Source organism: Boleophthalmus pectinirostris, unplaced genomic scaffold (genome assembly GCF_026225935.1).
Source record: "Boleophthalmus pectinirostris isolate CB_2022bp ecotype Guang Dong unplaced genomic scaffold, ASM2622593v1 HiC_scaffold_22, whole genome shotgun sequence".
Taxonomy (NCBI): Eukaryota; Metazoa; Chordata; class Actinopteri; order Gobiiformes; family Gobiidae; genus Boleophthalmus; species Boleophthalmus pectinirostris.
In genome coordinates, this window is record NW_026571190.1 from 30740175 (window position 1) to 30746178 (window position 6004).

Sequence of the window (6004 nt, forward strand, 5' to 3'; positions counted from 1 at the left end):
AGTGACAGGCATCACCGCGGTGCACGCGCACAGCGCACCACGTGACGCACCGAGCGGCCGCGCCAATCACGGCTGTCAGGAATATTATCCACTTCAGGAAGCACATTTGATTAAAGGCTATTGTTAAAGGCTGCCGTGCACTGTACCTCCTCTCTCAGTTATTAGACAGAATAAAGTATTGCACTAAACCGCTAACTTTGGCAAATCCTCACATCTGATGATTAAGATGCAGATATAATGGCTACAGGTTACATTCCCACTTAGTCACTGTCATTAGCCTATCTGTCCTCCATTATTTTTAAACTTTTGGACATTACAAAGTCCTAAACAGCCGCTGAAATGAAAGCATCCGGCTTCATAGTCGATGCTTGTGGGTGAGACAGTTAATCCTTTATAGCACTGCATCTAAAAGCAAAGCTTATGGCGTAGTTTCAAGGCTTTATAGACTCTTATGTAAGTGTATCTCCCTGTGAGGGCATAGAGTCTGCGTAACCGGTAACTCTCATGTCATTTTCTTACAATGAGCGCGTTGAGTGTTGGCAATGTAACCCTAAAATGTTGTTGTTACCAGTCTCTTAAGGCTGTGGGTGTGTCGGGTTACACTGAGATGTTATAATTGTAAGTTCTTGTAGGTTTCCTTGCTACAAAAAAACCAACACGGCAGGACAGTGTCCAATATGCTTTATTGAGCAACACTTCTCTCTCTCTGCGCGCAGTGCACGTTCTCTTCTATCCACACTGGTGCGCTGCCCCAAAAACGCTCCACTGAAACAACTAAACAACATAACAGAACCCAACACAATGCAACAATGAACTGTTAATAAAATAAATGCTAAATCATATTAATTAATTATCCAAGCAATATATAAAATAATAATCACACAAATTTATATTAATAAATAAAATAATATGCATCAAAATAAATCAAAGGTTACAGCAACACAAAACAGATGTTATAACCCCTTCATTCGTAAATTGATATCAGAACAATATTTAGATTTCTAAGTACTTTTAGTTTTGTCTCCCCTAATAAAAATAATAGTAACAGCCTATGATTTTAGTTACTATTACCTATGATGCAAGTTCAGAACTTGCACAGGAAGCAATTAAACTTAAATGATGAAAATGCACAGACAAAAATAGATCGCGCGACCACCTGCCGAGTTAACAACCTCCAATTAGACCACCGCTCTCCCGCTGCACTCATTGTTTTGATGAAGATAAAGCCTAAAGAGTAAGACAGATGATGATGTCGGATATACCGTTAAACTTGATCGGCATACCGGCTTTATAATGCGTCGTGTTTGTGCTCTAATATCTGAAGGTCACGTGTCTCTCCTCTCAGCGGGACCTCATTACTCCCAGAACTCTCCTTTGGGACTGCACCCCTTCAAATGTCATTGTGATGAATTACTTTGAAAATGCACCCAACTCACATATTAAAAAGGTCAGAGCTACAGCTAATTATATTGTGTTATTAGTTGTACATTTATATAATTATGTCATTATGTGTATTATTTGACACTGGTCTCGTTATTTTTGCCATTTATTTACAATTTACTATTACCATTTATATTTTGCTCTTTGTTTTTCGATTTATTGCGATGTGTGAGCTACTGCGTCCAAATAATTTCCCCTGTGGATCAATAAAGTTTATCTATTAAAGGAAAAAAAGAATAGAAATAACACATCAAGAGTAAAATGCATAATACGTGCTCAATTACATAGGCTAATTGTTAGTATTTATAACGTGCTTTCATTGCATTTTTGTCTAAGGTCATCTTTTGCAAGTTTTAAGCCATTATCTGTTTTCTTCCCATTATCCATTAAAATAGTAGGAATTACAATAGATGTTTTTGTGCATACACTGTGTTACGACTCAGCTCGTTTGGGGTGAGGGAAGTAACAAAAAAATAAAACCAAGATGTAAAAAGGAATAAATTAAATAATGTTTAATTAACAGGAATGTAAAGGTAAATTAACAAAAGACTGAAAATATACAGAAAACAACCTAAACTAAGAAACAGAACAACAGAATAAACAGAGTTTTGTGCCACAAAAGAGGTCATGCAGGCTTACAAAAAACGAGTGGTAAAATTAAGGGACACACACGAAACTAAACACAAGTTCCCCAAATTAAACCAGAATCGAGTGACCAAATCAAAAAAGGCACAAAACAGAACTAAACTAAACACACAAACACTAAATGACGTACTGGCCACCAAGGCCAGCAGCCCCAAGCAGGTGCTGGTAATCTCCTTAAATAGGGGGAGGTGGCTGCAGGTGAGGTGGGCGTCGACCTGCCCCACCAATCACGGACCAGGGCTCCAGCAAAAGGAATAAAGAGAAGTCAGCAAAAAAATCACACAAACAAATTAGACCCAAGGCCTGGGGCCATAACACACTGAAATACACTACACTAAAATGATTAAAACCTGAAACAACCTTCAGTAGAGACAGGCCTCTACTTTTACTCTGTTAAATTAAATCCAGTCTCTGAAAGATTTTCATTCTGCACTCTTCTCTCTCATTTTATGTCTTTGTCTTTTTTTTTTCTCTCTGATGATTATTTATGTTTTAGTTTGTTTGTATTGTGATTTTAATGTATTTCTTATTCTGTAAAGCACTTTGAATTACTTTGTGTAGGAATTGTGCTATACAAATAAACTTGCTTTGCCTTAATATGTGGTCCCTAAAAAAATAATTTGTTTGACATGAATAATTTGGCATAGTAAAGTCAGGTGAGATTTCTGTTTGGAGATTCAGATTCAGAGCAGGGGAATGTTGGGAGTTCATTAAATATGGCCGTACAAATGCCTTACATAAACCACTATGAAGGATTTTCAGAATAAATAGCTCATTAACACTTTGATTAACACTTGAGCTGAACAGATGTGGTAGCAGCAGATGTATGCCCGCAACGTGAGAATCTATCTCATTATTTTACCTAAAAATATGCATATCCTTTAAAGGAGAATATTAACTTTTATCATTAACTTTTATAAGCTTTTAACCCTGTCATATAACAGTGTTCCCTCACCATAAGCCTGCTCCAAGTTGTATTTTGAGTGATCCTGTATTGTCCTACATTTGAGGCTTGAGTGCTCAGAAAATCAACCCCCTATCTCCACCCACTGCCCTCTGTTCTGGTCAATATTCAAAAAATTCATACTCTGGGTCATACATGTTGGATTCTAAAATACCACATAGCAATTTTTCAACAATGAAAAATAATTTACAGATTTAATAGGAGGCATTTTGGTTATGACGGACTAAATCAAAACCTATAAATATAACTTAAAAGCTACAAGATAAAAGACCGTTTTAAGTTGGTACAGTCAGTATATTAAAGTGCATACGACATGTTAGAAATTATATTCATGAAGATTTCTAATTTTATTTCCTGATTGAACACGGAGCCAATTTCATAAATTTTACCTAGCAACCATACTGTGAAAAAGGGACGTGTCTAAAATTACACAATAGTTCAATTATCCCTGCATTTGAAAGTTTTGATAACAGACGCATTCCTTTTTAGAACCACTACATCCTTTATTTTTGTGCATTTCTTTTCAACTTTTGTCCAGAAACTAACACAAAACTGATATAAAATTATGATAAATATTCACCACAAGTAAATATCAACCAAGTAAAAATAATTAGAAAAACCTGCCATACACACTTTAAGATCGGGCTAAAAGAGGTAGGTTTTATACCGAAGCAACCCTCTCCATTTATCCAGGCTGGGGACTGGCACAGAGGGACACACACAGCGTCCTCTGTGGCTGGATTAGACCCACCGCCCGTGCTTGTTTAGAGTTAGTGTGTTAGTAAGTGCGTGCAGACATACTCACAGTAAACAGCAGCAGCCTCTGGACCTGTGAAGACTAATTTAAAAGTTAAGTAAAACAGTTTAGATCTGCAATAAGAAGAGGCAGAAGAGTTTGGGTTAGAACTGTCATTTCACAAAACAAGCCCGAACAATTTTACAACATACACAATGGTAATATTAGGATGAGATTCAACCTTTAACCCTGTAAAGTTAAAACAATGTTAAAACAGAAATGTCAACATATTTCAAACTGGTTAAAATGAACAGACCCTGCGCAAACCTGTGGAAGAGCTGGATTAGGATAAAACTTAGACTTTCAGTTTAGTGTAAGGGTTAAGACCAGAGCCATCACACTCTATAAAGCAGTCCAAATCTGGCCCACCTTTAGACCAGTTCAGACCAAATCAAATATGAAACATACACACAACCCAAAGTTCAAGTCAGTTTTCAGACCTTTTTAACTCCAAATGTAACTGTTGAATGGTTAGTTTACAAGAAAGAATTTCAGTTTGACCCAACCGTAACATGTTTTACCAGCCTGTTTATATCTGGTGCATTTTTAGACCAGTCGGGTCACACACCAAAAACACACAAGGACCCAACCCAAGTGCAACCTGTGGAAATTATGGTGTAAACATTTAATCTGGCCCACATTTAGACCAGATCAGACCAAAAGAGACCAGCAGTCTCCATAAAAGTGAGCCCATGTTTAGAACACGGCCCACTTTCGGACCAGTTAGGCTGAAAACTATAGCCTTAGACTGTAAAATTAAATCCTCAGCATATTCAGGCCTTGTTTTGAGATGATGATTCACACAGAAATGTCACCTACCTGAGTTAAAGTCACCTACCTGAGTTAAAGTCTGCATGAACAGACCAATAAAACCAGTGAAGCCTGCAGCAGGGAAAGATCCGTGTAAGAATATGTCAGTAACAAATCCAACGTCAAAGGGTCAGAACTATTACATTCAGACCACAAAAACGTGACAGAACACAAGGGCCTCAACCCTTGGACCAAAACTCAAGTCAAGATGAGTGGCTGAGCACTCACTCACAGCAAGAAGGTTCCTTTCTGTGCAGAATCTGCACAGGTGTATGGCAGCAGCTCACTGCTCCTGACAGGCTGCCCCAGCAGCACTTTGCATTTGACCCATTCATCATCAACAGAGGGAGAATTTCCCTCAAAAAGGATTACTAAATTATACTGTACCTCAAGATTATTCCAAATAATCATTTAGAATTCCATTCGGTTCCATTTTGTGCACAAATCCTTTAAAGAAAAACCTGAAAACTTAAGAGTTAGTAACATGACAGTCATCACATTTTAGCTTTAGCTGTTTTTAAATAAAATAAACTAACATCTGCTACAGTTGTTGCACGTGATTTTCATGTCTCACAGTTGCAAGACATGAAGTATATTTAGCTAAGATTAACTATGAACTAATTAACAATGATAATAACAAAACTGATACCTGTAGACGGGTTAGAGGACACCACCCAAACCTGCAAACATAAAGGAAACAGTCAGTAACAAATTACAACAAGTGTTTTATCTTGGGAGTACACAACTAAAACTATCTTAGTAGTATTCAACAAAGCACGGTTTCACTTAGCTGTTTCTTAAAGAGTAGTGTATTTCAGCAAAACAGTTTTAAATTCACCTTTAGGTCTCTGGCGGAAAGCTGGCTGAAGCCCAACCCAACCCAACCCAAAACAGAGTTTAGGTAAACTCTTCCAGCAAGGTGCTCTGGACCAATTCCTTCATTCATTCCATATTTTGGAACATAGCCTCAGATATAAGATTTTCCATTCTTCTTCTTAGTTTTTCTTTTTAACTTCAGATGGAGGCAAAGGTTCATTTTTCACTGGTCAGAAGCACTCTTTAGCTTATATAGCAGTAGTAGATATCACAGAGCTGCTGTAAAAGGGTTAGACACCAACCTAAAACCTGAAAACTAGAAGGTTAGTCAGGAAAATATGGCAGACATGTTTTAGCTTTAGTTTTAGTTTTCAAATAAAATAAACTAACATCTGCTACAGTTGTTGCAGATGATTTTCATGTCTCACAGTTGCAAGACATGAAGTATATTTAGCTAAGATTAACTATGAATTAATTAACAATGATGATAATAAACTGACACCTGTAGAAGAGTAAGAAGGCACCACCCAAAC